Source organism: Beta vulgaris, chromosome 6, assembly GCF_026745355.1.
Source record: "Beta vulgaris subsp. vulgaris cultivar EL10 chromosome 6, EL10.2, whole genome shotgun sequence".
Classification (NCBI taxonomy): Eukaryota; Viridiplantae; Streptophyta; class Magnoliopsida; order Caryophyllales; family Amaranthaceae; genus Beta; species Beta vulgaris.
The window spans coordinates 58025170-58037118 of NC_079207.1; the positions used below are offsets into that span (position 1 = coordinate 58025170).

The 11949-nt window shown below is 38.8% G+C and overlaps 1 non-coding gene across 1 annotated transcript; it reads left to right on the forward strand.

Annotated features, from left to right (window-relative positions):
• Positions 1 to 1230: 1230 nt before the first annotated feature.
• LOC125499175 (small nucleolar RNA R71) lies at positions 1231 to 1337 on the forward strand. Its single transcript, XR_007275892.2, has one exon. It is a non-coding gene; the product is annotated as a small nucleolar RNA R71 (small nucleolar RNA).
• The last annotated feature ends 10612 nt before the right edge of the window (positions 1338 to 11949 follow it).

Genomic DNA, 11949 nt, shown 5'->3' on the forward strand with positions numbered 1-11949 from the left:
GGGATTGATTTTGCAAAAGAGCACTACATTCTTCAGTAAAGGCAACAGTTTCTACTGCATTAAAGGCTCTTTTCCTAGTCAAAATTTCCTTCAAAAATTTAGCATATGCAGGTACTTGAGTAATGAGTTCAGTAAATGGAACAGTTACCTGAAGATTTTTCACTACCTCCATAAACTTACCAAGTTGGTGATCCAGCTTATTCTTTGATAGACGAGTGGGAATGGAACCTTGATCGCAGGAGTGGTGGAGGACTTTTTCAGGTACAGTCTGCTTCTCTGCATTTGTGTTGGTGGTAGCCTCAGGAGCTGACGAAGTTTCAGTTATGTCTGCATTTTTTTCTGGCTCAACCGGACCATCCTTAGGCATTGGGGGACCATCATAATGTGTTCCACTCCTAAGAGTGATGGCTTGGCAGTGTCCCTTGGTTGCATTGATTGTGAAGGTAAGGCCCCAGGTGGCCTACTAGCAGAAGAACTAGCCAACTGAGCTAGTTGAGTCTCCAACATCTTGTTATGCGTGCCCAAATTTTCCAGTTGAGCTTTTGTGTCAGCTTGAAAAGCATTGAACCCTTCTGCATCTGGAACATCATATTCTTCAACTCTGTCATGGCTGGGTGCAGGAGGAGCAGGCTGTGAGGTGCTTGATTTCTCTGAAAACCAGGTGGAGCTTGTTGTGAAGGTTGGTATTGTTGACCCTGTTGTTGAGGTGGATATGGTTGTTGAGGTTGAGGGTTCAACACATTAGTACTCCTATATGAGAGGTTGGATGTGTCTTAACCCAGGATTGTAGGTGTTGGAATAGGGTTGAATTGGTTCCTAGGTTGTGATTGGAAAGCATTGACGCCTCACAGTTATTTCCCAGCGCAGGACACTCTTGAGAGTTGTGCCCAGATATTCCACAAGCATCACATATATGCACATTATAGTTAGAAGCACTAGCCATCGCATTAACACTCATGGGAGGAATCATTACCTAACTTCAGGGAGCAATTTCTGAGTTAGAGTAGCTAGTTGCCCAGACAGTAGAGAAATGGCTTCAACATCATGTTTACCCCCTTTTTCAAAGAGGAACGAATGGTAGAGGCTTGATTAGATGCTAGCTTCTCCAAAAGTTCATACCCTTCCTCAATTGCTTTATCCATGAAGAACCCACCAGATGCTCCATCAATTACCCGTCGTGTATCTGCATCAACTCTAGTGTAGAAAATCTGACACAAGTACCACTGGTCCAACCCATGATGAGGACATAGACGCTGCAGATCCTTGAACCGCTCCCAAGCTTCATATAGAGATTCACCAGGATCTTGGGTGAAAGTAACTATGGCATGTCTCATATCTGCAGTTTTCTGGTAAGGGTACCACTTGATGAAAAATCTTGGAAAGTTCTGGCCAGGTGGTGATGGTGGAAGGCAGCTTTTATACCAGAACAAAGCTTTATCCGCAGAGAGAAACCAAATAGAAGGAGTCTCATCTCATCAGGAGTAACACCAGCTTGCTTCTGAGTAGCACAACACTGTAAAAATCTCTCTGGATGCTGATTTGGGTCTTCAGATGGTAACCCAGCGAACTGATTGTTCTGAACCATATTCAAAACATGAGACTTGATCTCAAAATTTGTAGCAGCAATAGTGGGCATCCGTACCCCAGTAGGCACGTTATCAGGAGATGGTTGTGCATAGTCTCTGAAGGTTCGAGTAACATTCTCACCCATGTTGACAGTAATAGGTGAGGTGGAGGTTTCTTGGTGTGGGGAAATGGTGGAGATGGTGTCTTTTGGGAGGGTGTCCCTGCAGACAGCTTAGCTTGTTTAGTTTTCTTTCTGAGTCTACGAGCGGTCTTTTCAATCTCGGATCGAACGGGATGAGATTTGGAGATTTCAATTTCCTGCTCATACACCAAAAACACTAAAACAAACGTGAGTGCTCCAAAGAACAGGTGTTCTTCAGAGTAGAGGTTAGTTTAATACTATAATTCAGACAAAATAAAATAAACCGTCTCCCCGGCAACGGCGCCAAAATTTGACAGGCTAAAGTCGTATCACCTAATCAAAAATAACCTAAGGTCCACTAACTAGTAGTCAGGGAAGTCAGGATCGAATCCACAGGGAGAAGTTATATATGTATCTGAACTCTAATATTCATCTAACAAATCAGATGAATGGTTGTGTTACTAACTAAACAGTAGCAGAATTAAATATGAAGGTGTAAATATATAATAAAGTACTAGAATCATGGATCACTATGCATACAATTCGGGAAATCAGGATAAATAATAACCACCTAGTAAGTCAACTGTCTAGGGCACATGTAAATTCTCTCGAACATTACCTCCCTCAAAGATCACCTAGCCGTCTCGCATAGTCAAGGGTCACTTTGCCTAATGATTGAAAGCCTATACGGTATCTCTCCTCTCGAAGTAGATTCAGTATTGCAACAATAGAAATACAAATCAGGCCTAACTTATAATCCTAGCATGAAGAATCAATCAAAGGAAACAGTTGAAATACAAGATAATCAAACTAATCTATCAATTCCTCATTGCATACATAGATCTCCACAATTCTAGATATAGAACTACTCACTCATAATCATGAAAACGATAACAAAAGTCCTATAAAAACTCATACTTTGAAACATGGCAAATAACTAAGAAAATGATCTAATTAACAATGGAAGAAATAACAAAGAAATAATGAAGAAATATTCCAGAATTATATTGAACTATGAATAAGAAAAAGATTTGATCTTGAATTGAAATCACAAAGCACTAAATTAAGGTTCTTGAAACACTGTCTAGAGAAAAACTAATAATAAAAACCAGAAGAACTAATAATTCTGATTTTTTCTATTTATACAAGCCCTAAAACAATAGCCAAAAGTCTCGAAAAAAGGGCCCGCATTCATTGAAAACCCGCGTCTCGTCAGTCGCCCGATCGGGCCAAAGATGCCCGATGGAATCGGGCTCCAAAGCGGAGGAAAAAGGCCAAAATCGCCAGACGCCCGAGCTGACCCGCCCGATGACATCGGGCGGTCTGATAACGTGGTAGGTAGCAGCATCTGGCATGGGCGCCCGATGTCAGGCCACGTCGCCCGATCCGGCGAGACACCGAATCACGACTGGGCGTCTGACGCCCGATCGGGCCTGCAACAGAACATAGAACCTGCTTCTTCGCCCGATCGGGCTGGGCCGCCCGATCCTGTCGGGCCGATCAGTTTAAGCTCGTTTCTTGTTCTTCCTTTGCTCAAAGTACCAGAAAGCATCCTCGGGATCTAGAAACTCAACGTCCAACCTCTCTAATCCAGTGTGCAATCATATAAAGTAGGTAATAGCTCCCTAAAACCTACAATCCAATACAAAACAGCAAACCACAACTAAATGGAGAGAGTTAGTACCAAATGGCTCCTAAGAGCCCCATAACCATAACTTTTAGCACATAAATATGGGAGAAAACTCTATATAAAATCATAATATCAATAACTCATTTCATTAACACAACCGTCACTTGATTTCATGTATCACTTCATATTCATAATCACTTCATTAACACAAGTTCTTACTAATTCTAACTTTCATAAAGTTCAATATTAATAACGATATTAATATTCATGATAATCATAAATATATATAGTGATAATAATAATAATAATAATAATAATAATAATAATAATAATAATAATAATAATAATAATAATAATAATAATAATAATAATACAGTAAGAATAATCATAACATTATTAAATGACATTAACCTATTTTAATAACGTTACAGTAAACCTCTTTGTCATATCATACATCGTCCATAGACATGATTCATAATCGAAATCCATAATCGTTGTTCATTTTGTCATTCGTATTCATAATCCACATTAAGTTCATAACTCATAATTATAGTCCATACTTATAAATTTTATGATCACATAATAATCACGTAATCAATTCGTTTCACACTAACGGGATCTATGTTAAGATGGACATCGGAGATTACCTCGTGACGCGTGCCCAAAGTTAAGTTCACGAACGTATTAGCGCTCTTGACAGTCCTCGTCTACGAAATCAGAGTCTACAATAAATATTAACGAGGTCTAAGTTAGTTCATAAATAACCCCTTTTTATAAAATAAACAATTTAAATAATTCAAATAACTTTAGAGAAATTCTTAATGAACTTAAGAGAGTTTATAAATCAAAGTTTTATAGTTTTCACACTATATATGAAATCATTTTAAATATTCACAAAAATTATTCAACTTAATTTTTATTAACATAAACAATTATTTTAAACATAGAAAACTAACTTTATTTTACTCCGTATTTTATTTTAGAAAATCAAGAAACATTTTTAAGTTGTAAAAGATTAAGTGAAACTAAAATATACTAACTTAATTAATGTAAGCTAGTTTAGGGACAGTTATTGATTTGGGTTTTAAGAATAAAAGTAAACTAAGTAAAACTAATTAAAAAAAAAGGAAAAGGAAAAGGAGATTTTTTTTCAAAAAAGTCCATTTTCTCAAACTGAGAAACGACACAAGAATGGACGAGAGAAGGACAGGGGAGGTCGAAGTAGGGGAGAAGAAGGAGGAAAGGGTGGCTATTGTGGCTGGCAGTTTTCGGTGGCTCGACGGCCGGAGAGAGGCGCCGCAAACTAGGCGACAGCAGGGACGCAGCAGGGGAGGCTACGACGGGCAACATGGGACGCGCGAAGGTCGCGAGTTAGGGAGGTTAAAGGCTTGTTGGCGCGGCTGCGCGAAGGGTGGTCAAGTTTCCGACGGTTCTGTTGTGGTGGTGAAAAGGTGGTTCGAAGGAGAAACAGAGAAGCAGAGGAGGTTGGTGTTTAATGGTGGATTGAATTTTTTTTTTTTATTATTTTTTCAAAACAAAAATTCAGAAATTAAAGAGGGAGAGAAATGAATTGAATCAAACCTTTTGAGATTGTTTGCTTGAGGATTTTAATGAGTGGAGTTCAGTATTTATAGTGGAGGTTGGTCAGAAAATTCGAGCTTGGTTAAGGCCATTAATGGTGGATGTGAGAGATGAGAGGGCTATGAAGTCTAGCCTTTGTAATTTACCCCTAAATCTGATATTGTGGTTGGAAAAATTGAATTTTCTACTGACAAAAGTTGAAAATTGATGACCCATTTAACTCATTTACTGCTGAATCAGAAGAAGATGAAGGAGGGAGGAAGGTGGTGAAAACTGTTTTCACTTTTTCTTTTTTTGTTTTTAATTTACGTTTTCTTTTGGGCTAAAAAAATATATGGATGGACAACTTGAACAAAGATTCCCACAACCAAAGTAAAGAGTTTAATTAATTTAGAAATGATGAAATTAATAATAAAACAAGTAAATGATTTAATTGAAACTTGTTAAATAAATCAAAACTAAATAAAATCATTATTTTAATAATCATAGTTAACAAATAAAATCTCATTATCATAAAATGATTTTTAAGTGGAAATAATATTAAATCTTAATAAATAATAAAATAATCTTTGAAAATTCGGGGTATTATAAGAGCCTTCACGTTGCTCCATGTAGATTTCTTCATGCAAGTCACCATATAAGAAAGCAGTTTTCACATCAAGCTACTCTAACTCAAGATCAAGACTTGCAGCTAACCCCAAAATAGTTCTGATAGAATTCATCTTGATAACCGGAGAGAAGATCTCATAAAAATCAATGCCCTTTTTCTGGTTGCATCCTTTTACCACCAACCTGGCTTTCCTCTTCACTATCTTCTCACCATATTTCTTGTTCTTGATAACCCATCTGCTCTTCAAAACTTTATTGCCCTTAGGAAGCTTTACCAACTCATCTCTAATTGATCTTCGAACTTGTACATCATCCACCGGTGGGGTAGGTTGCTCCCCCTGATCAGGAACCTCTTATTCATCTGGTTGATCATCATCAGGAGCATCATCATGAGTATCATTAAATTTTGGTACATAACCACCATCATCACGTTGTACCTCCTCATTGTCATCATGTGTTTCTTCAATATTCTCATGTGTTGGCTGTTCAACAGAAATAGAAGTAGGAACAGAAGAATCATCAGTAGTATCAACAAATGAATCTGAGTTAGTGTGATACCTTGCACTCAGAAGATCTGCACCCTTTTCGTGCTCAAAGAATACCACATCTCTACTTCTCACTACCTTCTGTATCTCGGGATCATAGAGCCTAAACCCATGCTCTTCATCACCATAGCCAATAAACACACATGGAGTAGTTTTAGAATCAAGCTTCGATCTCTGTTCTTTCGGCACATGCATGTATGCCTTACATCCAAAGACTCTAAGATGTGAAAATGTGGGATAACATCCCTTCCAAGCTCTCTCGGGAATGTCGAGACCCAAAGGAATAGATGGAGAACGATTGATCAGATAAACTGCAGTTTGCACTGCTTCTGCCAAAAATGACTTTGGTGGATCAGACATCTTTAACATACACCTCACTTTCTCCATAATGGTTCTGTTCATCCTCTCTGCAACACCATTATATTGAGGAGTGCCAGGAACAGTCTTCACATGTCAAATACCATGCTGTGAACAATAATTCTTAAACTCATGTGAAGTATACTCACCACCATTGTCAGAACGAAGACACTTCAATTTTCTTTCCGTCTCCCTCTCCACCAAAGCATGAAATTTCTGGAATGTTTTAAACACTTGGCTCTTAGTCTTCAACATGTAGACCCAAGTTTTCCTAGTAGCATCATCAATGAAAGTGACAAAGTATTTGTTGCCACCATTAGACTCCACCTCAATGGGACCACAAACGTCGGAGTGAACAAGCTCAAGCTTCGCTTGCCTCCTAGTAGACTTCCTTCACAAAGAAGCTCTATGTTACTTGCTTGCCAAACAATGATCACAAGGGTCAAGTGCAATTTTAGTATCAACAGGAATGAGAGTTTTACCTGCTAGACACTTTAAGCCCTTATCACTCATGTGTCCCAATCTGCGATGCCACAAGTTAGGAGAATTCTTTTCTTCTACTGCATTGAGCTCACCAGAACGTACACTTAAATATGTTTTGTACAAAGAGCAACACAACTCGCCTCGTGCAACTGTCATAGAACCCTTGGACAATTTCCATTTGTCATTACCAAAAGTGTGTCTGAATCCTTCTTGATCAAGAACATTAGCAAACAACAAGTTAAGGGGTAGATCAGGAATATGGCGCACATTCTTCAATGTAAGCATGCACCAAACACTAGTCTTCACACAAATATCACCTAGCCCAACAATGCTAGTTGAGCTCTTGTTCCCCATCTTCACACTACCAAAATCACCAGATTGATAGTTTGTGAAATACTCCCTTTTGGGAACACAATGGTATGAAGCGCCTAAATCTATAAGCCACTCCAAATCTGAACTTTCTACATGATGACACTCACTAGTTGCACAAATGAAAGTGACCTCATCATCACTCTTAGAAGCGGTTGCTGCAGTATTTTTATCATCTCCCTGTTTTTGTGAGTCTTGCTTCTTACCTTGTTCTTTCTTCCAACGATAGCAAAACTTTTTGATATGGCCAGGGTTGTTGCAGTGATGACATGTCCTAGTCTCTCTATCTCTAGACTTGGACCTCCCCTTTGAGTTACCACGACCTTTGGGACCCGTACTCTTGCTTCTTCCACGATTCTCAACAACAAGAGCATGTGAATTATCAACTCCCATCTCCTTTCTTCTTATCTCTTCATTAAACATACTTTCTTTAATCACATCCAAAGATAGCACACCATCCGGAGCAGAGTTGCCAATAGTCACAACCAAGGTCTCCCAACTATCTGGCAAAGAACTCAACAAGAACAAAGCCTGCAACTCATCATCAAGAACAATCTTCATAGTAGTCAACTTGTTAATAATATCCTGGAAGTCACTCAGATGCTTAGAAACAGACTTTCCACCTTTCAATTTTAAATTAACAAGTCCTTTTAATCAATGAAGCTTTGTTATGAGCAGTTTTCCTTTCATAAAGACCTTCCAACTTCTTCCACAAATCATAAGGGTCGGACTCTTGTGACGCATGGTTGAATATGCTAATGTCAACCCATTGCCTAATAGTCCCCAAAGTCTTTCTTTTCAACTTTACCCAATCTTTTTCTTCCATTTTATCTGGTTTAGATGGTTAAGAAACACTACCATCAGAGTTGGTGACAGTTTCAATTGGGTCATACCAATCCTTGCAATATAACAAGTCCTCCATCATAGGTCTCCAGATGGAATAATTGGTTGATGTCAATTTAACCATTGAACTACCTCCACTACCACAAGTAGACTCCATAACAATGGTCAAATTTTATATCCGGCTCTGATACCAAGTTGTAGGGATTGGAAGGGGGTCACAACGACACCCACAATGTCACACACAAGACAATCAACTAATAATTGAATCCAATCAACCCAAAATTCGTCACGCAACCAATTCACCAAGATAACCAACAATATTGCAATATATAATCAGCAATAAAATAGTAACGAAATGCAACTATAACAGGAAGTAATAATAACAAACAACGCACACGAATTTTACGTGGAAAACCCCTTCGATGTGAAGGATAAAAACCACGGGACCGTTTAAGGAGTCCACCCTATACTTATCTTATTGATAAATTAAGGGGGGAAAACCCAAATCAGTCTACAAAGGTTCATACACCCACCAACAATCACCAAGAACAACAAGAGATCAAAGTATAACAATAAACTGAAAGAATATCACCAAAACAGCAGTTCTGTCCAGATCCTAATTCCGACCAAACCAGACCTCACAGTGGCAATCCAACCATCCAAAATGAATCCCTAGATGGCAAGAATAATCTGTCCAAATTTCAGCAAAATCAGACGACGGGAAAACCTCCGATCGAGCACTTGAGCAGGACTGGGTACGCTGAAATACAAAAAACAGCAAAACCCCTCAATCTCTTATTCGTGCGTATGTTATTCTCTCTCCTGCTGCTGCTCTTATTTTCACCTTATAAATCCTCCTAAAGCTTACTAAATAAACCACATAAGAAGCCCAAAGTTCGACTTAAAAATAAATAAGTAACATGGTATAATATTGGGCCAAATAAAAGGACCCAAATAAAAAAAGATTTTTTAACTAGAATAATACAAACTTTTGCCCGTTTTCTCGCAATAATACAAACTTTTGATTATTTTTAAATAATACAAACTTTTGCCCAAAATTCCTCTAGTAGGGCAATATGACCTTTAACCTGTAAAACAGGTAAAAAAAATTATCTAACCCAAAATCTATTTCTCTTTCCTCCCCTCTCCCTACCAATTGAAACGCCACCCCTCCCCCCACCCTCACCCCCTCCCCCCACAGATGAAACCACCAGTCCACCCTCACCACCCCTCCCCCACCACGAAACCACCAACAATCCCGGCCTCAAAAACCACCCCCTCCACTCCCTCACCCCCGAAATTCACCAAACCCAGCCACCCCACCCCCGAAATACGCCAAACCCAACTACCCCACCCTCGAAAATCGGCGATTCCCTCTCTCTCATGTCGCCGTGTCACAGGAGCTTAAAGACCTTATAGTATCTCTCTCTTGTGTTGCTTACTTCGGCGCCATTGATACTTCTATTGAACGCCTTTCTCTCTCCTCTCACTCTTCTTCTTCTCCTAACTACGATGTTGACGCGCTTGTTGCTTTCCCATTGTTGATTTTGCCGAGGATTTCAGCGGGTGGGTGTTGTTTTATTTGTTGGTTAGGGTTTTACATGGTGGTAATTGTTTATCGTCTGATTGTGTTGTGGCGGGGTTGAATTGTGTTTCGAGTTTGTTGTGGAATTAAAGTCAATGAAAATGAATCGGCGAGTCCAGTTGAACCGTCGAGCGAACAACTCGTCATTGGCGAATGAAACCGGCGAGTTCGCTTATTTCTGACGTTGCTGAAACTACTCGTCTGAAGCATCATAAAGTTGAAGATCAATTGCAGCTGGGTTTCGGGGTGGGGGAAGGCTGAAGTGGTGGGGATGGTCGTCGGAGGAGCTGAAGTGGTAAGGGTGGTCGTCGGAGGGGTGGTGGTCAGGTGGTGGATACTGGTTTAGTGAAGGTGAAGGAGACAAGGAGAAAGTTTTTTTTTTTTATTTATTTGAATAAAAATGTAAAAACCAATCAATGAAATAATGACACATCTCCAGGTTTACCGGTTTTTCAAGTTGTATCAGGTTTTGACCTACTCCAGGAATTTTGTTACAAAGTTTGTATTATTAAATAATAATTGAAAGTTTGTATTATTGTTGGAGAAACGGCCAAAGTTTGTATTATTCTAGTTAAAAAATCCAATAAAAAACACATATTACTAAATTGGGTTGGACCCATGATAAATTTTACATCATATAGATGTCTTTTATGTATTATGATGCAAGTGAGGCAAGCAGTTGTGGACCTTGCTGTCTTGACTCATATTTTTTTTTAATAAGGTAAGGAGAAATGTTGATAAGTTGGGACAAATAAAGGGGATGCCAACTTGTCAAGAAAGAGAGTCGATTCCAGGTTTTTTTGCAATCAGGAGAAAAGTACTAACCACTAGGCTATCCCTCACTCTCGATGTCTTGACCCACATACCGACACAAAGTTGTGCCTACAACTATTAAACAAGTGGCAGCATGGGAATCGTTTCTAGATTGAATAAATGTAACTAATTTATATTTTGTTTTGTTTATTTTAATTCATTGCAGATTAGTTTAGTTTAACGAATTAGGGATTTCAGTTTGTTTCAATTCGTATAGTCCAGTTCAATCCAATTCAATTTAAAGAATGCAGGTCCTAAAGGCGAGGATTAATGAGGTCAAATATTTTCTTTTTGAAAGGTCCATCTTACGCAAAATTAGGGATGGTAGACTGGTAAAATTTGGTGGCTTTTGCACCGCATTAGTTTGCGTCGGAGATGGGTATAGGTTTGGTGGGTGGTGAATGGGTATGGGTATTAAAAGCCATACCCGTCAAGGATAGTGGGTAGGTGATGGGTATGAGGACATACCCGTTCTATATCCACCTGCTCAGTATTACCCCCTCTAATACCCACCTGGACAACCTTTAAATAATCTTATTATATTATTAGTCAAAATATGTATTAACTCAAGTGGTCAATCCTAAGACTTTACTAATTCATTTGACCAAGGAGCTCATTAAAGAACCCTAATGGAGGAATTGCCACTTCAGCCTAATATGAAGTGATTTTTCATGGGGTATCTTCTATTCCCCAAAAGAAGTTAGGATATCCAAATTCCTGTTTGATTAATACAACATAGGGGAATTGGGTCCATATGATTTTCACATGAGGTATAGATTTATAATAAGCAAAATTCATATCTAGTGTTTGTTTAATAAATTGATAGATTTAAAACCAATACCTCAAACTCATAAGGTATAGTATTTAGAAACTCAAGGGGAAAGGCGGGTATGACTCATACCAATACATCCAGGTATCAAATAGAATAAAGAATTTCATTCTCAAATAAAACAAAACACATGGTATTAGGTATCAAGTTCCAAACCTCTATCACCTTGGTTTCATTCCTGATTCCAAACCCAATTGTTTGAAAGATAATGGATCGGTGGGTATAGGCGAGTATGAGGTGGGTATGGGAGAGTAGGTACCCAATCAGATAATGGAAATGAGAATAGTTTTAGGGACATGCCCACGTGGACATATGTGGGTTTTTTTTTTTTTGGTAAGGAGAGAAAACTTAGGAAGACCCTCCAATCAGGGGGCCAACCTAAAACATCCTTGTGGATGAAAAGAGAAAAAGCAATATCATAAGGAGGATAATTATAGACGAGATCCGAGTGAGAGTGTCCACGATGCGGCATAAGGTCCGCCATCTTGTTTGCTTCCCCAAAACAATGATGAACCTGAAAATTATCAAATTTAAGTAGATTAACATTGACATCTAAAATGATATTATTAATTTCCCAGGGGACTTTCCAGATTTTCC